This window comes from Lagenorhynchus albirostris, chromosome 2, assembly GCF_949774975.1.
Source record: "Lagenorhynchus albirostris chromosome 2, mLagAlb1.1, whole genome shotgun sequence".
Classification (NCBI taxonomy): domain Eukaryota; kingdom Metazoa; phylum Chordata; class Mammalia; order Artiodactyla; family Delphinidae; genus Lagenorhynchus; species Lagenorhynchus albirostris.
Window position 1 is genome coordinate 29856857 of NC_083096.1, and position 11401 is coordinate 29868257.

Here is an 11401-nt window from a genome sequence, read left to right on the forward strand (position 1 = left end):
ATTTTCAAACAACTTAAAGAGCTTACAGAACAAACGGCTCAATTCGAACAGCTTGCAAGCTAATCCCAGCCAATACTAAAAAGATAACTTTGTCTGGGAGAAGCCAGGTCTCCAGAAGACAGCTCTTCTAAAGGAATGGGCTATGGGCTGAAAAACCAGCACAGTTTCATTTATTTTTTCTTAATCATCTTTACTGGAGTATAATTGCTTTAAAATAGTGTGTTAGTTTCTGCTGTATAAAAAAGTGAATCAGCTATACATATACATATATAACCCTATGTCCTCCCTCTTGCATATCCCTCCCACTCTCCCTATCCCACCCTTCTAGGTGGTCACAAAACACGGAGCTGACTTCCCTGTGCTATGCTGTTGCTTCCCACTAGCTATCGGTTTTACATTTGGTAGTGTATATATGTCCGTGCCACTCTCTCACTTCATCCCAGTTTACCCTTTCCCTTCCCCGTGTCCTCAAGTCCATTCTCTATGTCTGCGTCTTTATTCCTGTCCTGCCCCTAGGTTTTTCAGAATCCTTTTTTTTTTTGGATTTCATATATATGTGTTGGCATATGGTATTTGTTTTTCTCTCTCTGACTTACTTCACTCTGTATGACAGTCTCTAGGTCCACCCACCTCACAAAAAATAACTCAATTTCATTTCTTTTTATGGCTGAGTAATATTCCATTGTATATATGTGCCACATCTTCTTTATCCATTCATCTGTCAATGGACACTTAGGTTGCTTCTATGTCCTAGCAATTGTAAACAGAGCTGCAATGAACATTGTAGTACATGACTCTTTTTGAATTATGTTTTTCTCAGGGTATATGCCCAGTAGTGGGATTGCTGGGTTGTATGGTAGTTTTATTTTTAGTTTTTTAAGGAACCTCCATACTGTTCTCCATAGTAGCTGTATCAATTTACATTCCTACCAACAGTGCAAGAGGGTTCCCTTTTTTCCACAGCCTCTCCAGCATTCACTGTTTGTAGATTTTTTGATGATGGCCAGTCTGACTGGTGTGAGGTAATACCTCATTGTAGTTTTGATTTGCATTTCTCTAATGATTAGTGATGAGCATTCTTTCACGTTTTTCTTGGCAATCTGTATATCTGCTTTGGAGAAATGTCTATTTACATCTTCTGCCCATTTTTGGATTGGGTTGTTTGTTTTCTTGATATTGAACTACATGAGCTGCTGGTAAATTTTGCAGATTAATCTTTTTTCAGTTGCTTCATTTGCAAACATTTCCCCCCATTCTGAGGGTTGTCTTTTCATCTTATTTACATTTTCCTTTGCTGTGCAAAAGCTTTTAAGTTTCATTAGGTCCCATTTGTTTATTTTTGTTTTTATATCCATTTCTCTAGGAGGTGTGTCAAAAAGAATCTTGCTGTGATTTATGTCATAGAATGTTCTGCCTATGTTTTCCTCTAAGAGTTGTATCATGTCTAGCCTTACATTTAGGTCTTTAATCAATTTTGAGCTTATTTTGTGTATGGGGTTAGGGAGTGTTCTAATTTCATTCTTTTACATGTAGCTGTCCAGTTTTCCAAGCACCACTTATTGAAGAGGCTGTCTTTTCTCCATTGTATATTCTTGCCTCCTTTATCAAAGTTAAGGTGACCATAGGTGCGTGGGTTTATCTCTGTGCTTTCTATCCTGTTCCATTGATCTATATTTCTGTTTTTGTGCCAGTACCATACTATCTTGATTATTGTAGCTTTGTAGTATAGTCTGAAGTCCAGGAGCCTGGTTCCTCCAGCTCTGTTTTTCTTTCTCAAGATTGCTTTGGCTATTTGGGGTCTTTTGTGTTTCCATACAAATTGTGAAATTTTTTGTTCTAGTTCTGTGAAAGATGCCAGTGGTAGTTTGATAGGGATTGCATTGAATCTGTAGATTGCTTTGGGTAGTATAGTCATTTGCACAGTGTTGATTCTTCCAATCCAAGAATATGGTATATCTCTCCATCTCTTGTATCATCTTTAATTTCTTTCATCCATGCCTTATAGTTTTCTGCATACAGGTCTTTTGTCTCCTTAGGTAGGTTTATTCCTAGGTATTTTATTTGGTTTTTTTTTTTTGCAATGGTAAATGAGAGTGTTTCCTTAATTTCTCTTTCAGATTTTTCATCATTAGGGTATAGGAATGTAAGAGATTTCTGTGCATTAATCTTGTATCCTGCTGCTTTACCAACTCATTGATTAGTTCTAGTAGTTTTCTGGTAGCATATTTAGGATTCTCTATGTCTAGTATCAGGTCATCTGCAAACAGTGACACCTTAATTCTTCTTTTCTGATTTGGATTCCTTTTATTTCATTTTATTATCTGATTGCTGTGGCTAAAACTTCCAAAACTATGTTGAATAAGAGTGGTGAGAGTGGGCAACCTTGTCTTGTTCCTGATCTTAGTGGAAATGGTTTCAGTTTTTCACCACTGAGAACAATGTTGGCTGTGGGTTTGCCATATATGATGACCTTTATTATGTTGAGGTAAGTTCCCTCTATGCCTCCATTAAGAGGGAAGTTTCTAGCAATACAATCCTGTATCAAGAAACAAGAAAACTCTCAAATAAACAACCTAATCTTACACCTAAAGCAATTAGAGAAAGAAGAACAAAAAACCCCCAAAGTTAGTGGAAGGAAAGAAATCACAAAGATCAGATCAGAAACAAATGAAAAAGGAATGAAGGAAACTATAGCAAAGATCAGTAAAACTAAAAGCTCGTTCTTTGAGAAGATAAACATAATTGATAAACCACTAACCAGACTCATCAACAAAAAAAGGGAGAAGACTCAAATCAATAGAATTAGAAATGAAAAAGGAGAAGTAACTCCTGACACTGCAGAATACAAAGGATCATGAGAGATTACTACAAGCAACTATATGCCAATAAAATGGACAACCTGGAAGAAATGGACACATTCTTAGAAAAGCACAACCTTCCGAGAGTGAACCAGGAAGAAATAGAAAATATAAACAGACCAATCACAAGCACTGAAATTGAAACTGTGATTAAAAATCTTCCAACAAACAAAAGCCCAGGACCAGATGGTCTCACAGACGAATTCTATCAAATATTTAGAGAAGAGCTAACACATATCCTTCTCAAACTCTTCCAAACTAGAGCAGAGGGAGGAACACTCCCAAACTCATTCTATGAGACCACCATCACCCTGATACCAAAATCAGAAAAAGATGTCATAAAAATAGAAAATTACAGGGCAATATCACTGATGAATATAGATGCAAAAATCCTCAACAAAATACTAGCAAGCAGAATCCAACAGCACATTAAAAGGATCATACACCATGATGAAGTGAGGTTTACCCCAGAAATGCAAGGATTCTTCAATATATGCAAATCAATCAATGTGATACACCATATTAACAAATTGAAGGATGAAACCATATGATCATCTCAATAGATGCAGAAAAAGCTTTTGACAAATTTCAACATCCATTTATGATAAAAACCCTACAGTTTCATTTAAAGCAGCCTCTTCCCAATAGAATTGGGCTGAAGGCATTCTTAGCCAGCTTCAGTTGAAACAGTCTGATCTCAAGATCAGATCAAAGTGCCAAACAAGTACTTCATACAGAACAAGGCCTTAATCACAAGGATGAAACCTTTATATAGATCCCAAGTAAAAACTAGAGAGCTTCAAATGCAGAGAGTGTGAACCTGGATCCAGGAGAAAGATGTACCTTCAAACGCCAGGGTCAGGCAGAAAAGCAGTGAGTGACAATGGCCTCCACTGTGGATGCCCCACCTATTTGCTCACCAGCCACAGAGCTGCAGGGGTCTTCTCTGGTCCCCATACATGCCACCAAAATGTTGATCAGAAACAAATAGACTGCTAGATATTTCTCCAGCCAAGATGGGTTTATTCAGGATCAGCAAAGAATTGCAATTTGCAATGGCAAACCATGTGCAAGTCCCCACGTGGCAAGGTAATGAGAATGCTTTTATGGAGACAGTAAAGAAGTTGGAAGGGCTACAGTAAGCAAAGAGTACATGGCTTTTCATTGGCTTAGTCCTTGCCAGGGAAGAAGAAGAATCTTTTCCCGTTGAGCTCTGCCTTCGTCCCAGGACATGACAGCTCCCCTTTCTGGTCTTCAAGCTCTATTAATTTTTCACATTTCTGATAGCCTGATATGATCACTGGGAGCCCTTCCCCTAGCAAATCCTGAACTCTAATTTTTATGTCAATATCACAGTGAGACTGCAATAAAGCACGGCTCTGAATTTCAGGAGATTTCGGCTCAGGTTTATATCTTCCAAAGACATTCAGCTATAGAAATAGGCAAATTCCTAGAGGGCAAAATGTTTCCCCACCAGATTCAGTTTCACTCTTTACTCACTGGAATGTTGCCTCCTCACTTCCAATGTTGTCTCTCTAGCCTTGTGAGATTTACATAGTCTCTTCTGGTTTCTGTCCTCCAGCTATGGCCCCCTGCCTGGGAAAAGCCCAAATTATCAGCCTCTTGCCTTGGAACTGGAAATGATAATTGCTCTCAGTAACAAAGTAGCTACCATTGTGGTTTCAAGTTGCATTCCCCTGATGACTAATGATGTTGAGCATTTTTCATGTGCTTATCAGTCATAGATATATCTTCTTGGCAAAAATCTTTTGTCCACTTTTAAACTGGGTTTTTGCCTTTTTATTGTTGAATTTTAAGAGTTGTTTATAAATTCTGGATACAAGCTCTTTATCAGATATATGATATCAAAATAATTTCTTCCCTTCTATAGGTTGTCTTTTCACTTTCTTGATGGTGTCCTTTGAAGCACAAAGGTTTTTAACTTTAATGAAGTCTATTATATCATTTTTTTCCTTTTGTTTTTTGTGCTTTTGCTGTCATACCTGAAATTGTTCCCTAAGCCAAGGACATGTAGATATACTCATAAGTTATTCTTAGCGTTTTAGAGTTCTGATATTTAGGTCTATGATCCATTTTGAGTTATTTTGGGTAAGTGGTGTGAGTAAAGATCCACTTTCTTTCTTTTGTGTGTGGGTGCTAGTTGTCCCAGCACATTTGTGGAGAAGCTATACTTTCCCCATTGAATGACCTTGGCATCCTTAACAAAGATCAATTGGCCATAGATATCCATAGATATATGGATTTTATTTTGGACTCTTAATTATATTTCTTTGATCTATGTGTCTATCTTTATGCCAGTGCCAAACTGTCTTGATTTCCATAGGTTTGTAGTAAGTTTGGAAGCAGGGAAGTGTGATTCTCCAATTTTATTCTCCTTTTTCAAGATTGTTTTGGATATTCTGGATATCTTGAATTTTTATATGATTTTTAGGATCAGCTTATACATTTCTCAAAAAAAGGCAGATATTTCAATAGGGTTTGCATTGAATGCACTGTCAGTATAGTTTAAAATTACATTTATCTTATGAATCAGAAGAACATATTTTAAAGCCCATTTGCGTTTCTGTTTCTGAAATAAGAACTCATGTCTTTGACTCTTTTCTTGTTTGGGTATCTGTTCCAGTTCTATTCTTATAACACTCAAATTATGTTTGAGAACAAGACTAGAGGGATGGACATGTTTCATAGTTACACTAGAATATGGACTCATATATACTCTTCATGCTCCACTTGTATTGTGGTATAGGATATTTCTGATTAAAATAACCAGACTCACATTTAAATTCAACAAGGGAAAAACTTGTTCTTTTTTCCTCTTTCCTCAGAAGACAAAGTATATTTATTATTATGTCCATGGATTGAAAATTCCAAAATGACTTTCATCAAAATAGCCAGACAACTCATACTTGGAAGAAAGTTGTTTCACAAGACACATCAATTTATTATTAATTTTTTTAAATCAGTTTCTTTTTCTTCACATGTTTTTTTTCTTTGTTCTCCATGGGGAGAATTTATAGAATTCTTGCCCTCTTTCTGTTTTGAAGGAATTTCCCCTTAGTTATGTTATTTCTCTCTTATCCTTCCTTACCTGGTATGGGCTAACAATTATTTATGTTTCTCTTGTATTTTTCAGTTTTCTAACTACAATTTATAGGTCTTAAATTTAGCCTAGTCATGCTCCTTGGAAGAAAAAGGCTTAGGTATATAGCTATGTCTTGGTTAGTGAGAAAAATAGCTCCCAGATGTGTCAAGGTCAGATAACCAGTGTCACCATGAGGTGCACAATGACAGAGGGATAGGGAACGTCAACCTCCATACTGATCAAGGGTCAGTGATGGATAGTTTTGCTCTTCTCTCCACTATGCTAAGAATTAACTTATAAGTACAGGTGTTTGACAGCTTTTGTTTCAAATATGAAGACCTCTTATTCTATTCCCCTGGAGTACTGAAAGTGTGCATTTTCATTCACTCCAAACAGACTGTCAGTGCCAATGGGTATTAATCAATTCTAGATCACTAAAGGGCTGTGTGAATACCTAAATGGCTCTGCCTGTTCTTGATAACACATTAGAGAAACGAATAAGGCAGTGAAATTATAACATAATTAATTTCAAATCATGAGCAAAGTAAGATGACCATGCATTTTAAGCAAGTTTTCTCTAAGGGCTCAGTGCTGTCTCTTTTCAAACTTCTTTCTGGGAGCAGCTAATGTTCTCTATCTGTCCAGTCTCTCTCACTTCTTTATTTTAAATTGTCCTGTATGCTATTTCATCATTCTTCTTGGTGACAGACATAGATTTTTGAAATATTGACTTGGGTACATAGCATGGAAAGAAAAAGAATATGTTATAGAGTTTGAATGTGGTTAAGTGTGGCATTTCCACTGAAGAATGATATGAACAGAATTTTGCTTGTATTTATTTAACATATTTCTCCTAAGGAGGTCAAAGAACTTTATAAATGTGGCTGTGAATCACCTTTGCATTACTTGCAAGTGGTGCCAAATTCACAGGATTTTTCATGGCACTAGTATTAGCAGAAAACACTGATATTTGCCAGTTTCGGTTAACCATGTTCTCTAGGTTTTTTCACTCTAGTTGTTTCAGAGGACAAGATTTTCTTCGGGTATGGCTAAAGCTATTTTATCAAGAAATTGTTGAAAGAAAGGGACTAACTTCTATGTAGGTCTTCATGTGCCAGAGGCCATGCTAAAAGACCAAAGGTGTTATCACATTTGATCCTATGGCAGGCTTATGAGGTAGTTTTATTATCTCCACCTATTTCAGACGAGGAAACTGAGGGTTCTCACATTGCAGAACAGAGCTCTGAATCCTAGTCTAACTCCAAAGCCTGAACTTCCTCTTCCATATTCACTATCCCACCCCCAAGGAGATTGCATGAGAGTCCTGTGCTCAGGATGCAAAAGAAGTAGACTTGGGTTTCCTTGGCCTACAATTACATTTCCGTTAAATTCCAAAGTGTGTGTTTTTTCATATAAAGTTTTAGAAAATATTTTCAATTTCTTGATTTTTTTCTAGGATAGGGGTTATACCTCACACTCCCAGCCAAGTTCACTGAAAATGGGACTTTTGTCAGAAGAGGCTAAGCATGACAGAAGCTTATTGCAAGTCAGCTTTATCAAGGATCATTTATGAATGGCATTTTTGGGCCACTTCACTCTTTACAAATGAATTCAAAATCAGAATGTTCACTTATGGAAGCAACAAGTATGTACTGTATGGTACAGAGAAATATAACCATTATTTTGTAATAATTTTAAATGTAGTATAACCTATAAAAATATTGAATGACTATGTTATACACCTGAAACTAATATAATATTGTAAATCAACTATACTTCAATTAAAAGAAAAAAAAGAAGGTTCACTTGTGGAGAAGCCATGCTTTCTGCTACTATGTACATGTGGCCAGAAAATGGGAAGAAAAGGAATATGGAAGTAGCTTAGACCAAAATAGAATAAATAAATAAACTAAGTGTGCCTGGAAATACATGGCCATATCATGTCAGGTCCACTGTTGGTGCTAAGGCTGATCTCTCAGAGGTGTCAGAGCTGTAAGAAAGCTCAAAGATCATAAAGTCTAATCGACCCATTTTTTCAGATGAAAACATTGAGCCACATGTGGCAGCGGCGGGGGAAGCCGGATTCCACAACTGCAGCAGCAGGTTCATGGCAAGAATCATAGTTTGCAGGCTGCCCCGTGTGGCCTCATCTTCCTGCACCTTGTAGACCCTCAGGATTATTGGAGCTGCTGCAGAGGCAGTGGTCACCTAGAGCAGCAAGAGTACCACCACCAAGCTCCTTCCCCTGGAACTACACTTATCATTGCAACATCAAGATGCTATATGTCTGGTCTTGGTGCTCTGGCCGGGTGTCAGGCCTGAGCCTCTAGGGTAGGACAGCCAAGTTCAGGACATTGGTCCACCATAGACCACCTGGCTCCTCATAATATCAATCTGTGAGAGATCTCCCAGAGATTTCCATTTCAATGCTAAGACCCAGCTCCACTCAACGACCAGTGCTGGACACCCCATGCCAAACAACTAGCAAGACAGGAACACAACCCCACCCGTAAGCAGAGAGGCTACCTATAATCATAAGGTCACAGACACCTCAAAATACACCACTGTACATGGTCCTGCCCACCAGAAGACAAGATGCAGCCTCATCCACCAGAAGACAAGTACCAGTTCCCTCCACCAGGAAGCCTACACAACCCACTGAAGCAACCTTACCCACTGGGGGCACACACCAAAAACAGCAGGAACTACGAACATACAGCCTGTGAAAAGGAGACCCCAAACACAGTAAGTTAAGCAAAATGAGAAGACAGAGAAATACACAGCAGATGAAGGAGCAAAGTAAAAACCCACCAGAACAAACAAATGAAGAGGAAATAGGGAGTGTACCTGAAAAAGAATTCAGAGTAACGATAGAAAAGATGATCCAAAATTGTGGAAATAGATGGAGAAAATACAAGAAACGTTTAACAAGGGCCTAGAAGAATGAAAGAGCAAACAAAAAATGATGAACAACACAATCATGGAATTAAAAATTCTCTAGAAGGAATCAATAGTGGAATAACTGAGGCAGAAGAACGGATAAGTGACCTGGAAGATAAAATAGTGAAAATAACTACCACAGAGCAGAATAAAGAAAAGAAGAATGAAAACAAATGAGGACAGTCTCAGAGACCATTGGGACAACCTTAAACGAACCAACATGTGAATTATAGGGTCCCAGAAGAAGAGAAAAACAAAGGGACTGAGAAAATATTTCAAGAGATTATAGTAGAAAACCTCCCTAATATGGGAAAGGAAAGAGTCATTCAAGTCCAGGAAGAACAGAGAGTCCCATACAGGATAAATCCAAGGAGAAACATGCCAAGACACATATTAATCAAACTATCAAAAATTAAATACAAAGAAAGAATATTAAAAGCAGCATGGGAAAAATAACATACGAGGGAATCCCCATAAGGTTAACAGCTGATCTTTCAGCAGAAACTCTGTAAGCCAGAAGGGTGTGGCAGAACATATTTAAAGTGATGAAACGGAAAAACGTATAACCAAGATTACTCTACCCAGCAAGGATCTCACTCAGATTCGACAGAGAAATTAAAACCTTTACAGAAAAACAAAAGCAAAAAGAATTCAGCACCACCAAAATAGCTTTACGACAAATGCTAAAGGAACTTCTCTTGGCAGGAATCACAACAGAAGGAAAAGACCTACAATAACAAACCCCCAAAATTAAGAAAATGGTAATAGGAACATACATATCGACAATTACCTTAAATGTAAATGGATTAATGCTCCAACCAAAAGATATGGACTGGCTGAGTGGAGACAAAAACAAGACCTGTACATATGCTGCCTACAAGAGACCCACTTCAGACCTACGGACAAATACAGACTGAAAGTGAGGGATTGGAAAAAGATATTCCATGCAAACGGAAATCAAAAGAAAGCTGGAGCAGCAATTCTCATATCAAACAAAATAGACTTTAAAATAAAGACTATTACAATAGACAAAGAAGGACACTACATAATGATCAAGGGATCAATCCAAGAAGAAGATATGACAATCGTAAATATTTATGCACCCAACATAGGAGCATCTCAATATATAAGGCAAACGCTAACAGCCATAATATGGGAAATTGACAGTAACACAATCATAGTAGGGGACTTTAACACCCCACTTTCACCAATGGACATATCATGCAAAATGAAAATAAATAAGGAAACACCAGTTTTAAATGACACACATATTAAACACATTAAACAAGTTGGATTTAATTGATATTTGTATAACATTCCATCCAAAAAAACAGAATACACTTTCTTCTCAAGTGCTTATGGAACATTCTCCAGGATAGATCACATCTTGGGTCACAAATCAAGCCTTGCTAAATTTAAGAAAATTGAAAACATATCAAGTATCTTTTCCGTCCACAATGCTATAATATCAATTACTGAAAAAAAACTGTAACAAATACAAGCACATGGAGGCTAAACAATACACTACTAAATAACCAAGAGATCACTGAAGAAATCAAAGAAGAAATCAAAAAATACTTAGAAACAAATGACAATGAAAACATGACTACCCAAAACTATGCGATGGGGCTTCCCTGGTGGCGCAGTGGTTGAGAGTCTGCCTGCTGATGCAGGGGACATGGGTTCGTGCGCCCGTCAGGGAAGATCCCACATGCCACGGAGCGGGCTCGCTGAGCCTATGCTCTGCAATGGGAGAGGCCACAACAGTGAGAGGCGCATGTACTGCAAAAAACAAACAAACAAACAAAAAAAAAAACTATGTGATGTAGCAAAAGCAGTTTTAACAGGGAAGTTTATAGAAATACAACCCTACCTCAAGAAACAAGAAACATCTCAAATAAACAACCTAACCTTACACCTAAAGCAATTAGAGAAAGAAGAAAATAAAACACCCCAAAGTTAGCAGAAGGAAGGAAATCATAAGGATCAGATCAGAGATAAATAAAAAGGAATGAAGGAAACGGTAGAAAAGATCAACAAAACTAAAAGTTGGTTCTGTGAGAAGATAAACAAAATTGATAAAACATTAACCAGACTCATCAAGAAAAAAGGGAAAAGACTCAAATCAATAGAATTAGAAATGAAAATGGAGAAGGAACAACTGACACTGCAGAAATACAAAGGATCATGAGAGATTACTACAAGCAACTATATGCCAATAAAATGGACAACCTGGAAGAAATGAACACATTCTTAGAAAAGCACAACCTTCTGAGACTGAACCAGGAAGAAATGGAAAATATAAACAGACCAATCACAAGCACTGACATTGAAACTATGATTTAAAATCTTCAAACGGGGCTTCCCTGGTGGCACAATGGTTGGGAGTCCGCCTGCCGATGCATGGTGCACGGGTTCAAGCCCCGGTCCGGGAAAGTCCCACATGCTGCGGAGCGGCTGGGCGCATGAGCCATGGCCACTGAGCCTGCGCGTCCGGAGC